The following is a 27,418-nucleotide window of genomic DNA, read 5'->3' on the forward strand; positions in this document are numbered from 1 at the left end:
TTTTTTTATGTACAAAGATGAAACAAAGTGCAGTTTGCACCATTTTATGGTTGTGCTGTTCAAGCCACAGGTACAGATTACTTTCCCTAATGCTGATACTCCCTTCAGTTTATATACTAATTTCCTGCCCTGTGACAGCCATCTCTCTCTATCCAACCTGATAGGTTCAGTTCTTATTAGTGTTTAATAGAGTTACAGTAATATCCCCAGCTAAATGAGGAATCGTGTGCAAATAGCTGCTCTGAGCACAATTCCACAATACAATCCACCAGCCAGGGCCTCACATATCTATAGACTCAACTGGATATACTGTACTGAACATCACCTTCCTTGTTGTATGCAATCCCTGCTAAAGTGTTAACTGGCACTGCTGAGAGTAGTTAACTATGGCTACATGCAAACAGGTTTGGACTGTGACTATGCTGTGTAAAATTACCCAATTCTGAAATTAGGAGTGTTTTATGTTGTGACTGTCAGGGATTTCCTTAAATATATTAACATGTCAACAAGTTTTTGCAGAAGACGTAATCCTGTAACCATACATCTACAGCTGTTAAATACAAGTAAACCTTTAACTTCAGTCTCAGTTGATATTAATTTCCATGTTGGGTTGGGAAGAGATGCTGGCCTAGGAAGCTATATGCAACTTGATCTCAACATATAAGGGAAAACAGGTACCCTTAGATGACTGTGATGTAATGATGGCAGCAGATTATAACATCAAATGAATTTGGAAGTATTTATGGTGATTTAAGCAAACAAATGCTCTCCGCTATGAAAGTTAAAGATGATTCCCATGTGGCCCATCAAGAGTAGGATGAATGACTCTTAATCACATTTTGAGATATTCTCCAACTGCATCAAAGAAAATTCATTCTGCCCAGGTGTGCCTGAGCCTCTTTCCCTAAAACTTATGATGGTAGCTGATAGATGGTAAATATAAATTAGCTGCTTTGGATCAAAGACCAGCTGTAATGATGGGGAAAGAAGAATGGCTACATTCATCATATCATATATAGCAGATGGAGTCAGAAAATGACAGTATTTTGCTAAGCCAATGTAGGCATGGGAAGAAACAAGCAAACAGATATTATGTAGTTCAGCCCAGACTACTACACAAGCCTAACAGACAATTTGCTGACTCTTAAAAGCTAATTATTTTGTTGTTGTAAAAGGGCTTTGTAAAATGTATTTTCAAAATCTAAAATGTTTAAGCAACTATAATTTTATTTATTACTGTATATGATTATATATAGTCAAATATTTTTAAGCCACCTTTCATGAATACAGCCTTCTCAATGCATAATGAATATACAGTTTTATCAGTAACAGTGCTTGGAAAGTTCATTTTTAAAAGGAATTAGTTCCAGTTCCAGGTCTCCACTTCCAAAAAATAATTTGTTCCAACCCTAGTTCACCCCTTCCAAATGAGTCCTGCATTGGAGAGGGTCGGACTAGATGCCTCTTTGGGTCCCTTCCAACTCTACAATTCTATGACTGTATGAGAAAGTAACCAAATCTGTTTCAGTTCAATTCACAGTTCATTCACAGTTCGGTCCTCAGTGTTGTTTTTCAGCCTTCAGAATTTTACAAGCTGCTCTGCTTAAAGTATAAAATAGACTAAGAAAGCACTGAAACCTATACACAGTGTAAATGTGAACAATTGTTTGTTTATTCCCCCCCCCCCAACAATTGTGATCTTTAAAACGTAAACAGCTACATCACTTTTCAGATAGGTTAAAAATGGTAACTGCAATGGCAACAATTAAACAATTAAACAGTTCTACACAAAAGACACTTAATTCGCCTTCAGTTCACCTAGAAATAATAGGATCTACTTTCAGGTATAATTCAATATTTTTGAATTAATTTGGTGAATTTGTTTATTTGCATTATTATTATTATTATTATTATTATTATTATTATTATTATTATTATTTCCATACTGACCTTCATCTGAAGAAATAGTTAAAACAATTGTAGCAGTGGCTCTGTCTATGCTTTGTAGTTGGTGCTGCAGCCAGATGCAGATTGGCTGCAGGTGCCTTGATAACACAACTAATGCTGCTCTCAGCTGCTGGGGCTGACTTGCCAAATGGTAAGAGGCTCAGCAGGTGCAAGTTAGCAGGAGAAAGGGGGTAGCTGTAGATGGTGGTGAGAGGATTACCTCCTCTTACCTCCTACCTCCTCTTACCTCCTCTCTCCTGTTTGCCACCTTGCCACAAGCAGCAGTCCTTTGGTTCCTAATCACATGCTACATTGGCCCCATCTTGTTTACTCCGAGCAGTGATCAGTAATAAATGCTGAAAAATAAAACATAAAATTGTAAAACAATCAGTGTAAATAAACCAAATGCAATGCAATGCAACAAAAAAAAGCAGCAGCATACACAAGATAACCTTTGGTTTAAAGACAGTGACATTATTACATTACTGCTATGTTGGTCTGGGGCAGAACCAGGATGATGGGAGCTGAAGGTTCCCCATCCCTGACTTACAGTGTCCCACACCCACAATGTGTGGTGGAATGTCATTGCACTGTGCATCTCCCATAAGAACACAAGAGCCTGCTGGATCAGGCCAAGGGCCCACCCAACAAGGGCCCCTCCCACATTTGTCTCCATTCCCATCCCACGCAAATCATCGCTGGTCATGAAATAAAAGTTGCTATTTTAATCCTGACATGATATTTTCTACATTTTGGCCACAATGGAGCTTTTCACATGATTTTTAAATACAGCATCCAGCTTGAAGAGGAGCCTTACACAGCTTGCAGAGAATTAAATTTCTATTGGAGGTTCACACTTGATAAGGATATAGCTAAAGCTCTAAAACTATTCTTGCCTCTTGGTGGAAGTCTTACGTTTCCTAGCTGGATGAACAGGTCTACACCACAGTTGCCTATGTCACATTGTTTTTAAAATTTGCCTGGCCTTATTTCATCAGTGTTGTTTTTAACTGTTTTTATTTAATTTTATCCATCATCTTGAGGCAGGTGTGTGGAAGCTGATTCACTAACAAATAAATAACATGAGGGGAAAATCAAGAAAATTATGCATACCATAATTCAAAAGTCAAGGCATCACACAGAAGAACATTTGTATGGATAGACCTTTTTTTTTTTTTTAACGTCACATGCTTGGAATTTTGAAAGCAAAAACAAAAACATGCACACGGCTCTCTCCTGCTTTTTGTAAACGTCCTTCTGAATATGATGGTATTATCTGCCCATCTACTGAAAGCATTAGTCTGGAGTCGCGTGATGCATCTAGCAGCTTTTCCTCACCATCAGTTGCCAGTCATTTTCATCTTGTTTTTGCTCATCTACTTCCTTAGCATATTTCCTGAGACAGACTGCAGAAAGACCTTGTCTGTTTTGAAAAACTGGAAGACTGAGTGGGGTACTTTACCTTCTTTCAATACCCTTTTCTCAGCCTCCTTGCATTTCTGGCTGCCTGGTTTGTATTTATGGCTAAACATGGCAGTATGGTGTCTGCGTATGCGCATCACACGTGTGTATTTGACATTTACTTGCATGTATTTCGAACCTGTAGGTCCTACCAGCACCACTGACATCCGCTGTCCCTGGAATCAATATCCCTGATCATTATGATGTATTTTCCCTCCAACCAGCTGTCCCTCTGGGTATCTTATCTCTTGTGAAAGCAAGGCACAAATCATCTGTTTTGCTAGTTAAGTTAAGGTTACCAGACATCCCTGTTTCCCGGGGACAGTCCCCGGATTTACAAATCAGTCCCCTGACAAAATCCATCCATTCCGAATGAAGTTGAAAAGTGTCCCCGGATTCATTGAAAAAAATCTGGTAACCTTAAGTTATGTCCTACTTTAAGCAAACAAGCACAGACTCTCTATTCCAAAAAGGAACTCACTGTTCGCTTGCTCTGCTCTCAAACTGTTCTAATTGGCTCCAGGAAATCTCACATGACCAGGGCAACAGGTGCATTCAAAACGGGGAAATAAATTTTCATTAAAATCCTGAGGTATGATCTACAATTCAAGTCTCAACGCATCCCTGGCGTGCTCTGGTCCATGGGGTCACGAAGAGTCGGACACGACTAAACAACAACAACAGGATGTTGCAAAGCAATCAGCAATTGCATGAAAGCAAAATGTCAACTGACAGCACTCTCCCTTGTTTGCCATATTTCTATCTTTGAAAACTCCACTAGTGTTTAGGTCTTTTGCTCCCTACGAGGACAGCGAATCTTAAGCCCACTCAATAAATGCTTTCTCACTCTTATGCAAAATAAATTAACCTCATCAGGCTGTAGAGTCATTCAAAGTTTTATTAGTGAATCACTCTGATGAGGACAGAATAGTATGAAAATACTTTGGCAGACCTACAGTTATTAGCGGGGTTCTTTTGCACTGCTAAAAATCTCTCTCTCTCTCTCTCTCCCTCTCCCTCTCCCTCTCTCTCTCCCCACCTCTCTCTCACACGCATATAAATGATAATTTTTATACTTCTTATAAATGAGGTCTGCGTGGTATTTTATGTGAGCAGTTGCCTGCAACTGAAGCTGAATCTTTTTCTTGTAGTTCTTGGCATTCATCTTTCTGGAGAGACAATGGATTGCACCTGTGAGTGTTAAGTCAAACCGCTGAAGAATCACAGGGCACAAGCCTGAATCATGGTCAGTTATAATACAGTAACTACTTCTCAGTGGTAGAGTACACGCTTTAGATGCAAAAGGTTCGAGGTTCAATCTCTGACATCTCCAATGGAAAGGATCAGTTGGCAGATGAGATTAAAGACCATGGAGTACTGTTGCCAGACAATACTGGCCTAAATAGATAAATAATCTATCCTCATTTAAGGCAAGTTTCTTTATTCATATTGGTTCCTGCCAACTTAGCTCTAGGGTCATCATGAGTTGTTGTGTGGAACTGCAGGGGAATCATGGACATTTATTATTATTCTGGCCTAACATCTGCTTTTTACAGGTTAAGTTAGAAATGCATACTTTGCTAGACAATATGCAAACTGAACCACAGGTATCCTTTAAAATTCACAGTTCTCCAAACTTTGCAATGCAGTTCTGCAGTCAAGTAATGTTTACAAACATTCATATACAGTACAGTATTGTGGTAAAATGTGCATTGAAATGCATATATTAGTGAAAATAACATTTAAAAAGCAGTATATTAGGGGAAATTGCTTTGCAAAAAAGTGTCAAAATGGTATGCATTTATTAAGGGAAATTCACACTAAATTTATGAGAAATGTTCATGAGAACTTTTTTCGCAAACTGCTGCAGGGGAAAACTTAATTTAAGACTGGTAAAATGAGAGACCAAAACTGACAAATTCATCGACCCCTAGACCCAGGTACTAAAAGCCAATACAAATAAGATACAGCATTCATACGCCCTAAAATATGACCAACTACTTTCTTGGTTAAGTTTGGTTATGGTAGTTTTTGGGGTATTATTTGTGCATTACAAACATTTGTATATTACATGGAGCTCCCTAGGATCAGTGGTTAAGGAAATAATGACCAGCATAACATCAAACATCTGCATCGTTCCAAAAATGATGCATTTAGTGAAACCTGTACTGCAACCATTGGTTAATGCCAGGTATCCTAGCATTGTTAAGGTGGTGTAATGGAAAATGACAGTTTCACATATTTTTTCCACTTTATATATTTGCAAAATTGAAATTAGTTGCTTAACTTACACATATGCATTGCCTCCACAGCTACTTTGTGTCTGATTAACAATGTCACTCCATAGGTTAACAGTAATCTAAAGTCATTCAAATGTTTACTGTGTGGTTTAGCAATGGTATTTACTAATAGCTCCTCTTTTAAATAGGGTTATCAGGTCTTACTTTGCTTTCATGCTTTGTGTCTTTTATCTAAGAAGTCCTTTTTAGGCCCATCACATATGGGGGGGGGACACATATTGAGAGGCCCCTTCCATGCCCATTTCTGATTACTAATCAACTCACATAATTTGTCATGGAACAACAACTTATCACACATACTCAACATATGACATGTTTAAAATAAGTGGCATTGCAGCGTAGGTTAGCACCAACTTCTCTACTTCCATCTCGTGTTCAACGAGAGGCTGCAACAAGCCATTTTTAACAACGTGTTACTGATTCCTGAGAGTACATTACTGATAGTAAGACCAGACTGTGCAACGATCGTTCCTTTGCAATATTTAGATCGCTGCAGTCAGAAACTGGGCTCTGCTATCCTTATTTAGCACTTGGAATGCTGAAAGTTAAGAAACATCATAATGAGATTTAAGCAATGTTTAAAAGAACAAAAAAAGGTCTGAGTCATGAAACACGTTTGTCCCCTCCTATTAAATAAGGCTTAGTTGCTGCTGCAGTAAGCCTGTGTTCACACCATATGTGTTAAGACACATTTGAAACCCGTTTCTCCACAGAAACCTGAGAACTGTAGTTTAACCCTCACGTAACTACAATTCCCCACACCTTAAACAAACTACAGTTCCCAGATTTTGCGGTGGAGGGGGTCACATATAAATATATGGTGTATACACAGCATCATGTGGATTCTCACAATACCCTTTTATACAAAGAAGTTAGTTCAATATTTAAAAATAAAAATAACCAGCATACCAGGGAGAAGGTGGGGCTAGATGCTTTCTGATCTCTTGTAACAACTTTTTTCTATATAAAACCTTATCATTAGACTAATAATATTTCTTAGACCCTCAATCCTTCAGCTCAGTCAGAGCCAATCACTCTTCCTTAGGCTTGTCTTCCTTATAGGACTGATGTTGTGGGAACAGGACAGGGAATCCATGTCAGTAATGCTATCTTGAGTTGTTTGGAGGAATGAGTACAGTGGTACCTCGGGTTACATATGCTTCAGGTTACGTATGCTTCAGGTTACATACGCTTCAGGTTACAGACTCAGCTAACCCAGAAATAGTACCTCGGGTTAAGAACTTTGCTTCGGGATGAGAACAGAAATCGTGTTCCGGCGGCGCGGCAGCAGCAGGAGGCCCCATTAGCTAAAGTGGTGCTTCAGGTTAAGAACAGTTTCAGGTTAAGAACGGACCTCCGGAACTAATTAAGTACTTAACATGAAGTACCACTGTACATCTTTGTTTAGGGCCCTCTTTAGGTCTCTCTTAAAGAAGACATGTGCCAGATACAGTGGTACCTCGAGTTACAGATGCTTCAGGTTATAGACGCTTCAGGTTACAGACTCCGCTAACCCAGAAATAGTACCTCAGGTTAAGAACTTTACCTCAGGATGAGAACATAAATCATGCTCCGGTGATGCAGCGGGAGGCCCCATTAGCTAAAATGGTGCTTCAGGTTAAGAACGGTTTCAGGTTACGAACGGACCTCCAGAACGAATTAAGTTCTTAACCCGAGATACCACTGTATATAGTTGGCAACATATACATTACACCTCAACAGTGCTTTTTTCTTTTAAAAAGAGGTGCCAGAATTCATAATGGCAATGGCGCCCACCTGAGAGGTGCTGGAACTGCACTTCATGCTATTAATTTTTGTACCTGTTTTGTACATCTGTTAAAACATAATGATTTAACAAAGCCTATATTGGAACTATGGATCTCCTCTCCTGGCTGCAGTAGGGGAGAAGAGATGAGGGCCAAGGGCCTGAGACTCCCTGTGGCTTCTTCACATAGTGAGAAACGATGGTTTCCTGTTCCATTTAAAGAAGGCCAGAGAGAGAAAAAGAGGCAGAGACAGAGAAAGGCCTGTAGGCTTGTGGACTAGAAGATTTTAATATGAGGGCTCATCCAGACTTGTGCTTTCCCCGCTGCTATTGCCCTTGGGGAAACTTTTTCTTTACCACTGAATGAGAGCAAATATCACTCGAGTTTTCTCCAGATACACATGTGCTCTGATTTAGCACTTTAAAAAGCGGGTTTTCAAGGGGAAAGCGGTAGGCAAAATTGCTCTGACCCATGCGTAGAAAGCACGGGACAAGCAGAAGTGTGGATGACGCACCAGAAAAGAAAAATAGAAAGAATCAGACTATGCCTAAACTACTTAAATGTATGTAAATAGACTGAAGATGGTTGTTTTTTTAATAAGAAATGGGGGAAAGATAAGATATAGATAAGGAAATAAGAGCATTCCATTGAAGGCAACACTTTCCCTCAAAATGCATTTTATGCACTCTGGAATAACTCTTGGGCAGTGCACTGGCACTAAAGAAATATATTTGTGTTTTAATTTCAGGACAGACATATTCAACAGTAGTGTAGTTTCAGCTGTAGCCCTCTGGCAATCACATTTGTGTTATGGTGCAACAGCAATGGGTTTTATAGGAAGCCATTTTGGTTGTGTTGGAAATCAATTTGCAAACCTGCTTAGTCTGGACCTGGGCAATGTGGGTTCCCTTTACAGCAGGTCAGATAAGGTCTCTTCCAGGATTGCTGTGATGTGGACAGAGGAGGTAAGAATAATAAATCACATTATTTATGATGAAATAAACACTCCTAGTCTTTCTTAGAATTTCAATACGCTTTGGGTTTTAGGCCTGGCCTGAAAAGGAACACAGGATTGGTAAAGTGAGAAGTACAAATGGAAAAGAATATTAAGCTGATATTAGAATTATCTTCAAAGTTGCCTGAGCTTTTCATTGGCCTTGAGTATATATTTCAAGAATATTGAAGGGGGGGAGCACATTAATACACCAAACTTTAATTGTTGTTAGTTTATCCATGCAGCCCAGCACTTTTTTTCCCCTTCAGCCTGCTCCAGAAACGTTTGTTCACTTGTTACAAACCATGTCACAAATCTTCAGTGCGGCAGCTAATATTTTACAATTGATCAAATAAACTGGGCTATGTATTCTAAATATGTGACTTAATGAAAACAACTGAAAGATTTATGCTCCATTTAATGTACTTAGCTGAAGACCCAGGGGGATTGCCAAAGGAGATAAAAACTGCAGTACGGGTTAATGCTTAGTTATCTTTTGGTTAACTCTTATAGCTTAGTAGTCAAAGGACATGAAAGGAAAACCTTTGATAAAAATTAGCCTATTTGTAAATTCCAAAACAGGCAGCTGCCTTTATGTGTAGCGCACTGTAGACTTTTATACTTCCAAACAAGGGGTTGTAGCAAAACTTCTTTTGCCATTTATGGACAAGGACAATATTTTTATTGGTTTAGCATCCTAGGAGACAGGGAAAACTTAAAATCAATTTTGTGAATAAAAAAAGCAACTTATCTGAATCTATTAAGTAAAAAATGATTTTCTTAAAAAGTTTTCCCATTCTTTAAATTTATTTATTATCATCATTTTGAAAAAGAAACATAATCATTGGAAAATAATAATTGGAAAATAATTAACATACATCCTTCCATAATATGCTAATGTATCCATCACAGAGCAAAGTCAACATATTAACAGTTGCATGTACACTAAAATCAAGGTCACAAAGCAAAGGAAACATATTAAGGTTAGTTTACAAATCCCTTGACTAGTCAAATACCCTATTATTATCTGACTGAGGTCAAATATTGTCAAAGAGACCTTGAGGTCAACAATATTCTTGTGTAAGTATATGTGGCATTCTTATCTTTTTATTACACCATGATGTCATATCTAACGGCACAAAGACCTCCTTGTTCTACAGCTTTGCAGGAATCAAGATCGCACACCCGTGTGCACGCATATGCCCTGCCCAAAATTTTCTGCTGGGGGTTCTGATCTCTCTTCTCTCAATTATGCGTCACAGTCTAATTTCTTCTACTTACCACATGTCATCACTGCAGATGTCATTGAACAGGAGGAGTACAGGATTCAGGAGAAAGCCTGACACCAACGTATATGTACATGCAATGTTTAATCACGGCAGCTAAGGTCACAGGTGGTAGTAGTGATACTAAAATGGCGTTCTTATTTCTTATAGAGCACAGCACATCCTTTCTCAAAAATATGTACTCCTGACATATAGCATGGTTCTATGTAATGCAAAGCTGCTATGCAAATCCTCCCTCACCCCTTTCCAAGCTGGAAGCAATGAGAGGGAAACGAGTGGAGGAGATTTAGTCATGCCCAGTACAGTGGTACCTCGGTTTACAAACTTAATCCATTCCGGAAGTCCATTCTTAAATCAAAACCATTCTTAAACCGAGACATGCTTTCCTGACCTCCTGCCGCCGGTGCCCTTCCACTGTTCAGATTCTGTTCTTACACCGAGGTAAAGTTCTCAAACCGGGACACTATTTCCGGTTTTGCGGAGTTCATAAACCAAATCGTTCTTAAACTGGACTGTTCTTAAACTGAGGTACCATTGTACTAAACTTCCCACCAATCTGAGTGGGGGACTGCCAGGGCCCAGGGCAGCTTTGCATCCTGTAAATCTACACTGTTGCTTGGAGTGTCCCTAATGTCTCTGCTTTTTAGCCCTACCAACAGAGCTCCAGTGTCAGTTGGACCAGGACTTAGGAGGAGCCAATAGCAGTTGTCAGGAAAGCTCCACCATCAGATTTCCCTTTCTGGTATCAGAGCAATGTATCGGATGGGGTGGATCCAGTGTAACCTGTCCTATGAACCCTGCAGCTTGGTACTGCATGATTCATTTTTAAAATACTAAATTTTCAGTGAGGGTTACTAAGATTGGTTCAGGGATTAAATAAAACGGCACACAGTTTGAAAGCATCGGTGACCAATTACAGGTTGGCTTGACGTGATACCACACACAGAGGGCATGAAATGGAGAGAGCGTTCCAGGCTTCAGCATCTAAAAAAGTGGTGATGCATCCTACCTACTCAACAGCTGATTGTCTAGTACCCAAAAGCACTTTCAAATTAACTGACAGCACCTTGGGAGGCTTAGGAGGGGCATGAGGAAGACGCCACTATTTTCCATACAGTTTGTGGATTCCAGTGGAAACTTAACTGCTGTTGCAATAAGTGAGACACAGTAAGGCGGACATCAGCTTCAGTAACTCCCTGACTAGAAGTGTGCCTCCAACATCCACCTATAAACCTCATGAAACTTTGTCAGGGGTTTTCATTTTAATATTTGATTGTAATTGTTGTTACGCATATGGTGCCTGGGTGTGCATTTGGTTGATTCCTAAAAAACAAACTAGATAATAAATATTACCTATTGCCGATGGAATATGTATGCACGAATCATTGCACAAATTTATACATGTGTTGTCAAGTGAGATTACACAGACTCCAGGGGTCACGAGCGGGACTTGTATCCAAAAGAAAAAAGACGAGTCAAGAGGGCGTGCTGAGAGGTTGCAACCTTAGCACCAGTCCTTCTTCTTGAAGGCTAAATGTCAGTAGGGCTTGGAGGCATTGAAATTAATCCAATCACAATGAAGGAATGAAGACAAGGCATCTGTACCTCTATTGACTTTTCACGTTTGTGCGATAATTATTGTAACATTTTATTAAAGGCCACAGACCTTTTGATGATAAATACATCTCATTACATGGAATTTTTATACGTAATCATCCCATAGATCTTCGTGTAATTCAGTGGATGTATTTATCATGTGTTAATCCTAGCATAACAAGCCTTTAACCTATTTGACTTAATTGCAGGCGTATCATATGATTTCCTGGAAAAGTCGTCTTCTCTTTTTCTCTCATCCTCTCTTATACGCCAGAAAAAGTTTTATTGCTTTCTTAACCCTTTTGTGAGACCCAATATTTTTCTTTTTCCATGCTCCCCTTTTACGTTCTCTAAATTGAAGAGCTACCAAATTCAGTTACTAGCTTGGCTTTTCCAGAGCTAGAAAAAGATTTCAAATTTCTGAGCACCAACAAAAGTTTACCAAGAGCAGAGAAGAAAAAGAATACAAAGCCCGTTGTTAATATGGCAAGAAACAAGCATATATGGAACAGCTACACTCTCTAGGGATTCTCTATAAAAGCCTACATCAGAACACCAACAAACACCACACGTTCTTTCCTTCTTCATCTGTCTATTCCTGCATCTTGCGCAGAGCACAGACTGAGCATGATATATCATACTCTAAGATATGGTATGTTCTAAGAAAACCAAAACATTTGCACATTGAAGATCTGTTGATTTCAGACCTTTGGAGCCACTGACCTCAGCTCCCAAGCAAAAGTTTTCACACTGTATGTGAGTTTTTAAAAATGTGCTTCAAATATTGTGGTTTTAGTGGGTTTATTAATCCAGCTCTGTAATATGCATCTGTTAAAATAAGAGCAAATAAACAGGTTCCTCCAGAATCATTTTGACGGCCAGGGGCAAAAGCAGCTATAATGGATGCTGGTGAACAATCTCCCTCAGAAAGGGTTTAGGTATCATTATGAGACTCATCTGCATGAGTAGAAATTTATTGCATCTATTATCTATTGCAGGGGTGAGGAACCTCAACCTCAGGAACCAGCCTCAGAACTGAATGTAACCTGTTGTAGAAAGTTAAGAGTCCCACCTCCCGTTCTGCCTCCTTTTGCCTCTCGCCCTGCCCACCAATGGTTTGTGGCCCCTGGAAGACTACCCATGAGGGAATGCGGCCCTTGGAATTAAAAAGGTTTCCTACCCTTGATTCTGTCTCCTATCTCCTAACAGCACTATTGGCCCTCAGCTGTAGCTCCTGTCCCACCCAGTTCCCAGAAGTAACAATCCAGTCCTTTGAACCAAATATTCTCAGTAGAGGCAGGGAAAGTCACTGGGAATAACTCAAGCCAGATACTACCAGAAGCAAATGCAGGGGTTTGATTTACAGTATTTTTGGATGAATGGGATAGTAGTAGTTATGTCTCATTTATATGCAAAGTATATGTTATAAGCAAAATGTAATAATATAAAAACAAGGCCAAAATAAAATGAAGCACCAGAGAGGATTTAAAATCAAAATATTATATAATAGACAAAGGAAACTTTGTTCATGGTTTGCCTATGTCATAGATCTATTTGGGTACTTTATGCAACATATCAACCCACTCTTCCTCAGTATCAACCCACTCTTCCTCAGTATCAGCATGTTTGTGATCTTTCCTGGCACTGCTTTGATCTTTTACCTCTTTTGTTAAGAATACTAAATTAGTAACATTAAACTGAGCTGTAATTTAGCATTTCATTTTATACAAAGTGAAAGCTGAAAGCCGTCAGGTTATGAGTGGTTCCATACATTTAACCATTTAAACCAAGGCCGTGGCTTGGGGGGCAGAGGAAGCTATTAAGATGTCTACAGCACTTAGTTCTGTACACAGCTGTCATGCTTTTAATGTCAAACTTAGTCACTAAGGTCGGGGTGAGACAGAACTGGCTAATAGTGCCACTTCTTCACTCTCTCCAATTACAGCAATGGGATGACTGAAAGCAGCACAGAACTCAAAGTAGGGCATGCAGGTATTTTGGAAATGGGTGTCATAATAATGTCTTAGTTATAAAATAGGGGTGAGAAACCTGTGTTGCTACAGATGTTGTTGGACTATAACTCCCATTATCCCTGACGGTTGGCCGTGGTGGCTAGGCATGATGGGAGTTGGAGTCCAAAAAACAATAGGATGGTCACAGGCTTACCTGAGAGCCAGTGTGGTGTAGTAGTTAAGAGCGGTAGTCTCGTAATCTGGGGAACCGGGTTCGCGTCCCTGCTCCTCCACATGCAGCTGCTGGGTGACCTTGGGCCAGTCACACTTCTTTGAAGTCTCTCAGCCCCACTCACCTCACAGAGTGTTTGTTGTGGGGGAGGAAGGGAAAGGAGAATGTTAGCCACTTTGAGACTCCCTAGGGTAGTGATAAAGCAGGATATCAAATCCAAACTCTTCTTCTTCCCTGATATAAAACCACTGGGAAATATTACCTACTTTGACTATTTAGGAAATTTTGTGATATTACTTGACATAGTGATAAATGTGACATAGATTATTGTCAACAAGTGGTGGGCAGCTGCTGTGTTTGAAGGAACCTGAGTGCCCAAATCCTGCATTCTTCGGCCCAAGTGTAAAGAAGCTCGCAGAACACATGTGATGAGATACTATTACAGAAATTGAATCTTCAGAAGTTCCAGCTCATAAAAGCATGCTCTGGATTGTTAGATGCAGTGGTGCATTCACACTGAGAGATGTAAGCCACTGAAGCGCAACACATTCATTCAATCACACCGTTTTCTAATATTAAATAACAGAATTTTAAAAAGAAATTACTGAACAACCTTGTCTATGGATAAATGTGTAGTTATAATTCAAGGAGTAGCTAAGTTAACCAGACTGCCTTCAGGGTGCAGTAGCGGAAAAGCCCATATATACATTTATGCTCAAAAGCACATCAGACATTTTTCGTAATTCGTGAAACTATAACCTTGATGAAAATATTTTAGCACATCAGGCAATATTTGAAAATTCAGAAGAGGTGCTCAGATGGCCCCTTGGAATTCTCTACCCTTTGAGCAGAGTTTTGGGGCACCCTCCAGGAACAGAATCTGCAAATTACAAGCCTCCCATTGCTGTCTATGGCAGATGGATTTCCATAGACGCTTGGATTATTTTCTCATCCTGCTGCTAAAAATGGAAAATGTTGGTTTATATGCATGAAACTGCATTGCTGGATCAAATCCATGCCGTTTAGCAAACACCTAACAGAAAATACTGCAACAGCTTTCCCCTACGAATATACTGATCAAAGCCATCAATACACTGATCTGAGCAAATCTATGTGTAACTGAACCCAACCCCCCCCCCCCCGTTTCAGTGGAGCTATCTTCTAAGTACCTAGAATTACTGCCACATCCTGAATGGGTGCAGTTTCTACTCGTGTAATTAAACACACTAAACTTGCTATGCAGTCCCACTGATGGCAATTTAGTTTTCAATAAGTAAGTGGTGTTAAATTTATAGGTGATCTTTTTGAGTCATATTCTCTTAAATCCTTTCAGCAGTTCAGTATCCTAGTTTCTATTCCTAATGCTGTTATTGGGGAAATTCCATTCATAGAATAGAGTATGACTTAACTAGGCTTAACCAGCATTTTACTAGGCTTTTCTAACAAAATAGACTTGGGATGTGGGGGTTGCATAATTTACTTCTAGCTACTAAACTTTTTTGTTGCTATAAATGAGTGGTGTGCTACTACACCGAAAGAATGTGAAATGCAATATTTAAATAGAATCTTATATGTAATATTGATTTACTGCGGTGGCTGAAAACGCTTTTCATCTCGAGGGCCAGTCCTTTATGGGCAACCTTTCAGGGGTCACATGCCAATGATGGGTGTGGCTAGAGGCAAAAGTGGGTGGAGCAATGAATGTGACTATTACCTTTGTACAGTAAGTTACATTCCAGCCATGCAAAAGGCAGAGATTTTTACACCCACCCTCATCTCTCCACCCTCTATCTAGGTCTGGCATAGGCAAACTCGGCCCTCTAGATGTTTTGGGACTACAACTCCCATCATCCCATGACCACTGGTCCTGTTAGCTAGGGATGATGGGAGTTGTAGTCCCAAAACATCTGGAGGGCCGAGTTTGCCTATGCCTGATCTAAGTAAACAAGAGGGATCATCACAGTTCACAGACACATTCCAGCCAGTCGAAAGCACCCTGGAAGGTTGCAGAGCACAGCCAGCAAAGGGTATGTGGCCCGAGCTGGAGAGAGGGGTCCAGAGAGCCCTGGGACTGAGGCTTCCCAACCATGATTTATTAATGTCAGCTAGATGCACACATGGCAATTTGAAGACTAGCAGAAAAGGAAGAGAACTCTCTTCATCCCTGTCAACCTTTCTTCATCTCCTTAGCTGGATCTGAAGAAGGCCCAGATCAAATGCCTTGTGCATAAACATCCAAATTTGCAACTATGTGCAGATACCTGTAATGCAGGGTTTCACTGGAATACTCTTTCAGAAACCCCAGTATGGTTGGAGATAGGAGAAGATCCTATATTCAAGTAGAATATTAAAGAGAGACAGATACAAACATTAAAATCAGTGCTTTTTTTCTGGGGGTACACAGTACCGTAACAATTTTCCCCCGAATGTTAAAAGTGTGGTACTGACTGTAACAACTTCATAGTGAGTATGAGCACCTTTTTTAAAGAAACACACAAACTGATTAAAATATATTCAGTGATAAATACTATGCAACATCCAGTTGTGTCTGTCAACAAATGGAGCAAACTTCCCTCACAAAACAAGACTTCTCCTTCCTTTCTTCTGCCCTACAGCCCACAGTAATCACCTCAAATCTGTTCTGAACAGTCTGAGATCAAAAGCACAATATGAGTGCCAGTAACACCCCAACAAAAACCATCCCAAGGAGTTGTGTTAAAAAATAATTGTAATTCTTGTGAACATAGAATTAAATGCTTTAGATAATTTAGTAGCACATATTTATTTAACAGCAATTCAGAATCATGTCTGTTTCTAAATATTTTAATTCTTGGTTCAAGAAGCAACATGGTAGCTGTGGTAAGGACATTATGATGTGGAAGGAAAAGAGCTAATAATTAGGGTTCACAGAGCACATGGAAATAACATTAGGAAAGTCAACACTACTGGATTAATTCTATAACGTCATACCTATTGGAAAGAAAGCCTACCACTGCAACATTAAGGGCTTTAGCTAATAGGTGCTTTTTAAAAATCTCTGTCCAAGTCAGTATATACATATGAGTTTCCTATTGCCAATCCATCACAGGATTTCAGTTTCACATTAAGAGTTGATTTGCACTCTGTGTAAACCCCATTTATCATGATGACAGAAGCAAAAGACCTTCATGGTTTGAAATTCCTTCATAACTTTTCAAAGACTGATATAAGATGCTTGTAACACTTCAAAAATTATTACGAAAAGAATTATTTATTTTGCAAGGAATGACTTATGGTGAATGAATAGATATTTTCTAGCGGGACAATATTTTTCGTTTGGGGAGAAATAGCTATGAAATGCAAGTGGTTGAATATATTCTTTTAACCTGACAAAAATATGAGGCTAGGCTTATGGCCCACCAGTAATAAAATCAAGACCATCTGCCATATAGTATAGACTAGGTATTATCTACCAATGAAATATAGAATCTAAGGAGTTAAGTCAGAAGAATATATATTCATTTTCAAGGCTATCCAGGGCATCCACCTAACAAAGAAACTTACAAATTCAGTGCTAGCGGAATGGTACTGAATGGATAAACGTGGCATACAGAAGGTTTCAACAATGGTTTTCAAACTATGTTTTGTAGAACCCTTGGGCAGCTCAATAATCTTTGTGTATTGTAGGACACCGTGTCATTCTACACAGGGCAATGTGAGGCCCCAATATGTCTAGCTCAGAGCCTTCACCAATCTGGGCCCCTCCAGATGTTTCTGAAGTACAGCTCCCATTAGCCCCAGCCAACATAGTCTGGCTGTCCAAAACATCTGGAGGGCAGCAATTTTGCAGGGGTGTCTTCAAAAGCCAGTAGAATGCCAATACACATGGGGTCTCATGCATTTCAGCAGGGAGTGTGTTCTATAATAGTGGTGCTACTAGTATAAAAAACTTGGCCTCTGTGTGCCAGTAATTATCAGGCCATGGCAAGGCCAGAGCCTTGGAACCACTCACATACAATCTCTTAACACAATTCAGCTTCAATTTGTGGGCACTCATCCAGCCCACCACAGCATCCAAGCACTGGTTCTGCTTGTGCATAGCCTCTCCTGGCTCAGATTAAACAGAGAAACAAAGTTAGGTGTCACCAGCATACTGATGATGCTGTGCCCCAAATCTCCTGATGATTGCTCTCAACAGTTTCATATAGATGTTAAATAGCATTGGGGATAAAACAATGCCTTGTGGTACCCCACAGCTGCATTGCCAAGGTGTAAATACATAGCCTTCTCTAAGATTGACCATGCAAGTAGGAGCAGAACCATTGTAGAACAGTACCTCCAACCCCCAACTCACAGAGACTGTCCAATGGTGTCAGTAACTGCTGAGAGATCCAGAAGAAGAAGCAGGGTCACACTCCTTCTGTCTCTCCCCTGGGGAAGGTCATCAGGGAAAGCAAGGCCAATTCCATGCCAAATCCAAGCCTGAACCTAAAACTGGACAGGTCCGGACAGTTGGTTTCCTCCAAAAGTGCATGCAGCTGAATCACCATGATCCTCTTTGAGCATCTCACCCCGACTGGGAGATAGTTGCCAAGTACTGCAGGGAGGGTTTTTCCCCCCGGAACAAATGTACCACAAACTCCTTCAAAGATTTATTAACCAACCCACCTGGCCACCCACCCACTGCCCCAGCCACTTCCATGAAAACAGCCAAGATAGGCAAGGGTCAAGAGGGCAAGTAAAGAAGGAACAGCCATAAATCATGGCTCCTGGTTGTTCCAGTTACAGCACCTCTATGTACTGCGGATGGAGCTACAGCATGCTTTGCCTATTCCTGCAACCCAGTGCTATTGCTGCTAAAAGAGAAGAGAATGGCCATTAGTTATGGATGATGGGAAGTAGTCTAACAAGTTCTGGAGGGCACCACATTGGTTATCGCTGCACTAAAGAAGGATGGGTAAAATAATACATTTATTTGGGCCAATCAGTGTTCACAAGCTATTAGTGCTAGCAGTCATTCAGCTTTAATGCTTCTACAAGGTGTTTGGTGCTTTAAACGTTTGGGTGCTAAAAGGAGTTGTGTGGTGGGATTAAATCGTGGAGGAGCTACAACATTGCTATGCTTGCCTTTGTTACTGTGTTTATTATTCCTTCAACATTATCAGCAAGTTGTTGAGTGAGGGGAAGATACTGGTTTGCCTATATTTCTGGAAGCTGCAGGATCATTCCAGGAGGATCATAGGATCACCTTGCTTTGCACATCTGCTCACATGCTAATCTAGTGGTATGGTGTCCTAGTGCAGAGTGATCTTTTATTTAATTAATTCAGGGTATTTATGAATCACACCTCCTCCAAAGCAGCAGTAACCACAAAAGCAAAATATATCAAACATCAATAAAAACCAGTACAGGCTACAAATTAAATAACACAGTCGTTTTAATATGTCTAATGTTCTTATAGCCCTTGTAAGGAACTTTCTCCCTTGAATCACTTGCTGCTTGAGATACCATTGGACAGGGTAGAGAAAGCTTGTGAACTTGTACATTCTCAAAGTTTTTGTGCCGTCAGACGTAACTCCTGCAGTACATAACGTGAAACTTCTCCTACCTTTGTAGAACTTCAGTGACCCCTGAGATCAGTTCCATTGCTTTTAGAAAATAAAAAAGAAAGCCGTTTTGGTTTAATTTGCAGCTGGATCACAAGATAAGCAGTTATTGGAAGATAGCTTTTTAATGGTCAGGTTATATAATACAGTCTGCAAGAATTTATAGCTTATAGGTAGAGAGGCACTATACTAAACATTATAATTAGGACTATTAAAGTGCTTGATAACTTCATTTGTTTTTCCTTCTCTGATGAACTGATAAATGCCCCTTGGGTAATGCTTGAGCACTTAGCAGGGGGGAGGGGGGAGATTTTTGGTGTTTTGTTTTTCCTCTTTATGGAAAAAATAACATAACTCCTAGGTATTCTTGCTAAGCAGCATCCAAATCCCAAACAGTGCCAGAGGGGAGTTATGAAATAAAAATGAATGGTCTTAAAGGCGTTGGGAGTCTCTGGGGAATAAATGATAGAATTTTCTTATATTTCCTGTATATGCAGATAACAAATACATTTAATGCAAGAAGGAAATAGAATTTTAATAGAATTTTTAACTAAAGATCTTGAAACAAAACTAGACATACATTTTAATTGAATTTCTGGCTCAAATTACAGCAAACCATTATAAATCATTAGGAATCAGTTTTAAAACTGCTTTCACTTTTAGCCGTATTACAAACACAGAGGTAAGCTTTTACAGCTACAGATAAGTGTTAATAAATTACCCGAATTTCAAAATTAATGGCTGCCCGGCTGCTTTGGGGAGATATCATTGTGTTTCATGAATATTTTGATTTTGTGATTAGATCAAAATGCACTGAATTCCTAAACAGTCATAACTAAGGTCTGCTGATCATAAACTGTTCTTTTTTTAATAAATTATATTCCTCGCAAATCTGCTGATATGGAATAATTAGAAATTGGTTGCCTGCATTTACTGTAAGATTTGCATGACTTTAGATCTCCACCTACTGATCTAGTGGCTGGCAGGAAATGTACATTTTGTACATTTCTAAATATACCTTGCCTGCAGAGATAATGGTTTATATTGTGATGTTAAGAAGGTTTTTATTTGCAAAAAAACAAAGCGGTGTCACTTGCCAGTTCTGGAAGACATTGATTAGGCTGTTTATGTCATTCCTATTCAGAACTTATTATTTACAGCTTTTCTGTTTCCATTCCTTTGTAAGCGATAATGATCTGTCTCTTGTAAACTGCTTAAAGTGTGTCTATTTTCCCTCTTTTTAGCAGGTCTTGAAATACATTTTATAGAAATGTAGGTATATTAACATGGAATGTAAATGGTGCAAAATGGAGCATATTAATCGAACACGGTATCTGTCAATATGATCTTTGAGTGTTATACAAAATATTTAGAGTTAGAGGGAAATGGAAATTGCTCATCCATTCTTCAGCATGGAATACTTGCTATCTGAATGTGACCCTATGGAGCATGTATATGCTACAATTAAATGCACTTTACATTTTAGATGCTGTTCGTGTAACATGCACATAGTTATTGTTTCCTGTGGATTTCCTGCAAAGCAGAAAGCATTGTCTGTTATATTGAATCCACTACTTAGAACTTGGGTTTTTGGGCCATGGTTTTTGAATTGTTTTGAATACTGAAACGTACCGTGTATGGTGTGTGTGTGTGTGTGTGTGTGTGTGTCTATGCACTTTCAACAGCACAGAAAAAGGCCATTGTCTCCTTTGTGGTAGGCACAGATGGTGGGAATTTATACAAGTTTAATTACTAAAATGTTTCTTCATTGTCACGAGCCACTGTCATCACTTCTAGGGCACTATAGCCTTGAAGACACATCAAGATTCCATTCCGGTGTGATAAGCTAAATGTATCCTAAGCTTTACAAGTTCCATGTACTAGGAAAAGACATTTTTGAATTTTTCTGATTATTGGTGCCATTACTCCCTACTTTTCCTACTTTTGCTGCTGCTACCTACCAGTGGCGTGGGGTGAAATTTTTTCCTAGGGGAACAGTTAGGGTCAGAGGCACCAGCTTGCGAGGGTGATGGGGGGGCATTGTGAGCGTGAGCATCATGCCTCCCTCCCTAAGCCAAGCAAAGGCTTCCCAGGCTTTGAGAAGGGGGTGCCAGGCCTCTGACAGCATGCTGGACTTTGGGAAGTCGGTGGGAGGGCTCTTGGACTGATCAGAACATCGTGCCTCCATCCCTAAGCCTGGCAGAAGCTTTCCAGGCTTTGGGAAGGAGGCTCCAGGGGAACATTAAGGGGACTAGCCTAGTCTTCCTAGTCCACTGACCGCACGCCACTGCTACCTACTCTTGCTAAGCAGAACAGTCCCAACACTCCAGAGTGAACCCAGAATAACCCCACATACTTTCAAAAGGTTTGTACAAGATTGCACAGGAGTAGTTGGTTTCTGGAAAACAGTCTAGCAGCGTATCACAAGGGACAGTCCTATTGCACTATTGCAATGTCAGCACTAGTGCCACCATTTTCTTCCTGTTAGCGTGCCCTAGGGTGTGTTTTTAAGGAAGAAAAGGAGAAAATGTGGAAGGTAGATGCTGAATACCAGCTGCTCTGCTGTCTGGCTAAGGTTCCTCTGCTGCTCTCAGATACTAGAGATTTATCACATTCCTTTCAGTCTAGCCTATGACTGTCATCCTTTCTACTCTCAGCCCCGGGAAGAGCAGCTGGGAACTTTTAAGTCCCACATAAATACACTTGTGAGGGTGAATGCAGATGACCATTTACCACACGGCAGCTTACCAGCTGATAATACTGACGCAGGTTTCTCCTGTTCTAGCACATTCCTGGCCCCTTAGAATGCAAAATCTTATGCTCCTCATTCTTCTGAATCAGGTGCCAAAGAAGCAATAGCACGCAGTGCTATAGGAGTATCTTTGCTGCCTGGCAAAGGTTGAACCACATCCACCCAACTTTAGAAGATCAATTCTATTCTGCAGTAGACTGGAAAGCTGCCACCGGTAGCACAATGAGCCAGCCAGAGCTTATCCGGGAGTCATGTTTACACAGGCTGTCAGCAGACAACAGCAGCCAGTGATGGGTTAAACAGGCTGTAACTTTATAGCCAGATTTGCAAAGAGATGATGTATTTGTGTGCCTTTATCAACTACCATAGTCTTGAGCGGCAGAGCAACTCAATAGATGGGCTACTGTGGACCAAGCTTGCCATTCTTGGTCCCATCCATTCCCACCAAATGCATTTGATGCAATCGCATAAGGATTAATGAAGATCTTCAGTTATTACATGCATTTTAATATCATTGTACCAAATCCCAGGTCAGCATGTGCTGATTAAGCCCTTTGGGGACAATGGCTTGATTGCTTTTGCCTCTGCATGCCAGTTTGCGAAAGCTTGTTACTAAAAGAACTAGGTAGCTTATTCTCATTTAATATCTTACCACTCTGTACAAACCTGGGTGATGCGGACTGAGCTTAACAGAAGTAGAGTTTAGTATTTTTGTTCTTCCCTTGCATATAGCCACGTGATTCGTTTCAGAATCCCCCTTACCCTTTAAGTTCTGAGGCAAGGGCACTTCCAGATGAGTTTTTATTGTTAAATACTTGCATGTGGGTTTGTGTCTGTTTTTTTTTCCATGATCCACACAACATCACTGGCATCGAAATATGGCCTTCTAAACATCTGCACAATCATAATACCTAAAAACAACAACAACCCCCAATCCACTTTTCATTTCAACCTTCACAGTGTGAGCAAAATTATGAGTAGCTCAAGAAAGTTTGGAGTCCCAGAAAAGGCCATCCATGATCACGAACTATTGAAAATAGCTTTCCTGATATTGCATCCATCTGGTAGTGAAGCCTATGAGAACAATCCTTTAAAAATTCTTACCTGCTTAAATTCCTGGTTGCAATTCCACAGGACACTAAATATCCTTTTAAATCTATCTTGACATGGGCATTGTGAGTTTGTTTGTTTGTTTTCATTTGCAAGCATTAAGGGCATGAGAAATAGGACTGTGAAGAAAGGCGCCCTTAGGCAAGGTTCCTTAAATGCAAAGACCATTTAAGTCTGACATCACATCCATGCCATACATTTAGGGTGGAACCTCGGGTTACATACCATCCTTCTTATGGATGCTTCGAGTAACGAGCTCCGCTAACCCGGAAGTAGATGCTCCTGGTTGCGAACTTTGCCCCAGGATGTGAGCGGAAGTCGCGTGCTGGCAGCGGAAAGCCCATTAGCGAAGGGGCCACTAGGGGCGCATCAGAAGATGGCTGACAATAACATTTCTCCGACCCACACGATGTAATTTGGAGGCTGTGATGGGAGTAAATAGCCTCCCTACCCCCCCAGGATTAGGGGGGGGACTGCCCTTGCCTGCTGTGCCCTATACCACCCCCGAATTTGTGGGGATGGGGGCACTAGGCACAATGCCCTCCTGTGGGATTTTGGCGCTCCTGGACGCCGTCTCTGATCCGCGCCACTAGCTACAAGAACTTCAAAAAGAAACAATTTGGATGAAGCAAATGCACATATTTCAAGGAAGGAGGGGGAGTAAAGACTGCTAACAGAAGAGATCTCTGATAAAACAAGATGGGTCGGAGGAATGTATAAGGGCTTTGGAATGACGCAGTTAAAAATACCGTTGCCATATTGGGAAGTTCTGTCGGAGGACTTAAGTCTGGGAGGAGAAATAGAGAAATAGAGCTATTTTTATATTGTGGGTGAAACTCCTCAGAGGGACTTAAGAACGACAGTTCTGTAATTAATGATGGAAAGAGCGATGTTATCTATGAAGGCGATGATATATGGAAACCATCTCGATTTGAGGATTGGAAGAACGGAAAAATTCATACAGGATTATTATTGGTGTTTATTGGCTTTAGGAGACTATCAGAAGAGATCATAAAGAAAAAAGAGAAAATATATGAACAAGATGTGATGTGGAAACAGCAAGATAAGACTGGATAGAATTATGAACTTTGTTTGGACTGATTTGGACATTAACGCAGTAGCAAGAAGATGATCAGAATCCCCCTTCGGATCTTGAAATATGGGTCCCCTCAACAAAATTTAAAATTCGGCTTTGTAATTCGGAATTTATGTGATGTGATTTGATTTGATTGGCCGGTTAATAAAAATTATTTCAAAAAAAAAAGAAGGAAAGCCCATTAGCGAAAGCGTGCCTCGTGTTAAGAACGGTTTCGGGTTAAGAATGGACCTCCAGAACGAATTAAGGTCGTAACCGGAGGTACCACTGTAAAGCACATGGCTTTCCGCAAAGAATCCTGGGGACTGTGGTTTGTTAAGAGCGTTGGCAGAGCCGGCACAGTCATTAGGTGCGGTGAGGCCGCTGCCTCAAGTGGCAGAACTCTGTACCAGAGTGTGGTTTTGCTTCTTTTCTCCTCCCTCCCAATCTGTTTTCCTTTTGTGTGATGTCTTTTAGGTCGGAAGTTTGAAGCCAACCTTATTATTGATCTCTATAAGCTACTCCGGAAGTAATTTTCAGCTGAATAGTGTGGTAAAAATATTTCAGATGAATAAATAAGCAAATAATTTTTACTTGGCCTGAGAAAGTCAGGCCTTGAAGGACTCCACATACAAAAGTTGCTAACAACTAATAAGATGGAGTTGTTATGGTTTCTTGCACGATTGACTTGACTGGTTTTTTGCAGTTATGTTTTGATGGCTTGTTTAATTGCTTGTTATTTAGTATCTTGATCTTTAGGCCTAATTGCTTTATTATGAATTTTTAATGCATCCTTTTATTTTTTAAGATACTGTAGATTAATTGTTTTTGCTATTGATTTTTGTACTACTGATAATTTTTGTCATTTTTTGCATAAACGGCCTTGAATGTTATATATGGAAAGGTTGTATATAAATAGCACTGACCTTGGTATTGACTCCACTGAAACGACTCACACGAATTGGACTTGCCTACATTAACATGCACACGGCCATCCATTTTGAATCAAGTTACAGAAAACCAGCTGTTAATGACTGAAAGAACCTGGTGCCCTAGACTACAGCTTCCAATGGCCCAGCCAGCATGATCATGGATGCTGGACATTATAGTCCAACACATCCAAAGGACATAAGGTTGAGGAAGGCTGAGGTCTAAAGGGATTAGCATCAAGGTCAAAGTAGGTTTTAAACTCAGGTTAAAGAAATTTTAGGCACACACAAATGAAACTATTGTTATTTTCAGCCTCACCTGTGAAAACACCCTGAGATAGCAGGGGCTCAAAGAATTAGAAAAATATGGCAATAGAACAGTAATAGCCTAGATGTTGTTGGACTCCCATCTGCCCCAGTCAACACACTGAGAACACCATTTCAGAACCACTGCAAGAAAGAGTCAGGTCCACTTGAGATTGCTGTGATTGTGGTATGTCTGTGAGTTTTGTATTATGCTTTCACAGATATCTCACTCTCTGTATTGCTGTTGCATTTAGTACAATGTTTGCAATAACAACAAATACTTAATGGCAATAACAAATCCAACGAAAAATTGCCGATCCAGCCCATGACATAACAGTCTCGGATCATTGCTCTGTGTCAAAGGTCCGCTCCACCTTCTTATGTCCCATGAAAAATAACGGAGGAAATCAGGAGTGGTTTCTAATAAAGCAAATGGATTAACACTTTCCATTGGATATCTTATCAGTGCAGATTGTATCCAACTAATTGATATCTAAATTGCAAATTAAAGTGATTTGTGCAGAGGCCATTGTAAGAAGATTGTGATTATAACAATCTCTTCTTTTTGCTGTGGTTTAATGGTTCAAGGCAAAAGTGATACCATATTCTCTATGGGAAGCACCCAAATGCAAACTAGCAGCTCATTCCAAGCCCACTGGCAATGTCAGATGCCCAAACTGCACATGTGACCACTGTTTCCCCCCTTTCTTAAAACACAGAAAAAACTGAACTTGATTTAAAATAAAACCTTGAGTGTTTTGTATGGGAGATGCTTGTTGTTCTGAAGCTATTCACCAATACGCCCATCCATATATGTTTCAAGCAGTGCTAAAAAAAATGGATTTCTCCCACTGAGATAATTGGGGGGGGGGCTGCCTTTTAGACATTAGATTTTGCTGAGAGGAGTTTGCATTTCTTTTTTTCCTTTGAAAATGCCCTGTATGTGGATGTGTGTTTTACAAGAGATGATTTTTAAAAGTGATAAAATCTCTTGCTCATTATGTCTGTATAGATCCTGCTGTTTTTTATAATCTTTAAATCTAAATGGAGCCTCCCAAGTTTGTTGATGTCAGAATACTCCATTGATTTAATCCATTATTTAAATACAGCTAATTTGTAATACAGGTAAACAAAACAAAATGCAAAGCTGGTGGGGGGCATTAATTTGTATTGTTACATGCCACCCCAATCTCTGAGTGGTGCAAGATTCCAGGAGTTCCAGGCACTTACCCAGGGTTTGTGTTTCCTCAGAATGAGGCACAGCGGAAACTGTGGTGTCTTTATGATATATGGTTTATTTACACATATATGCAACCTGGGCCTACCTGCTAAATGAGGTTGAGGACTAGGGCCTTTCCAGTTGTGGCACCATAACTATGGACTACCCTCCCTAGATGCTTTTGGCTTCAGGAGGCAGGCTAAATCTAAGTTATTTTGTGTTAAATTGATGCTGGCTCTTCATTCCTTATCACTAACTTTGCTTTTTTTGGCCACTTTTGATTAGCTTGTCTGGCCTTCCGTTATTGTTCCATTTTATCGATCCTGCTGTTCTTGGTTGTCTTCTGTCATGGAAGACTCCTGACTTAATCACATGCTACCTAGTGATTAAATTAAACTGTAACAATGGGTCATGCACTTTGGTGGGGAGAGTTTCTGCAGAGCTATTGCCATTTCCTAAGACCTACCAGTTCACACCAGCCACAGCAAAATATGTGGACATGTCTTTCTTCTTTCTTTTTTGTTCCCTCCCATTACCTCCAATATTAGGGGACTAAGGAAGCCTAGGGTCCTGCAGATTCTTGGCTGCCTCAGCCCCATCACTCTGTTTTTAGGCCCATTTCCTGTAGAACATCACCAGTGGGGCAGCCATGGTGGTAGAAAGCTGCACCATCAACTAGGGAAGATCTTAGGCATATGACTTCTTTCTTCATAGCTTGATCTCCCTTACGGCCTATAGAGTGGGAGGTCTACATTATCCTAGGGTCCCTGTTGACAACTATCCCCAAGCCACAAGTAGTTGCACTCTTAGGTGTTGTTTTACAAAATAAAGGAGGGTGACCAAGATGATAAAGGGTCTTGAAACCAAGCCTTATGAGGAACGGTTGAGGGAAATTGGTATGTTTAGCC

At 40.2% G+C, this 27,418-nt stretch overlaps 1 protein-coding gene and 1 long non-coding RNA gene across 5 annotated transcripts in view; one reads left to right on the forward strand and one right to left on the reverse strand.

Moving 5' to 3' along the window:
- ZFPM2 (zinc finger protein, FOG family member 2) overlaps window positions 1-8,365 on the reverse strand; it is a 448,057-nt gene extending 439,692 nt beyond the window's left edge. Inside the window, exons 1-2 of one of the 4 annotated variants that reach the window (XM_083450430.1) lie at window positions 8,350-8,365; window positions 2,195-2,303 (exon numbers count right to left, since the gene is read on the reverse strand). The gene's annotated coding sequence lies outside the window, so the exon portion shown is untranslated. Of the gene's footprint in view, window positions 1-1,950; window positions 2,166-2,194; window positions 2,304-6,617; window positions 6,840-7,484; window positions 7,626-8,349 lie in introns of those variants that run through there. The other 3 variants (XM_083450426.1, XM_083450428.1, XM_083450432.1) reach the window with 3 other exon arrangements.
- On the forward strand, window positions 7,736-13,501 carry LOC310682239. Its single transcript, XR_014513799.1, has 3 exons — window positions 7,736-8,036; window positions 8,223-8,439; window positions 12,349-13,501. It is a non-coding gene; the product is annotated as an uncharacterized lncRNA (long non-coding RNA).
- The last annotated feature ends 13,917 nt before the right edge of the window (window positions 13,502-27,418 follow it).

Source organism: Podarcis tiliguerta (genome assembly GCF_965153285.1).
Source record: "Podarcis tiliguerta genome assembly, chromosome: 7".
Taxonomy (NCBI): domain Eukaryota; kingdom Metazoa; phylum Chordata; class Lepidosauria; order Squamata; family Lacertidae; genus Podarcis; species Podarcis tiliguerta.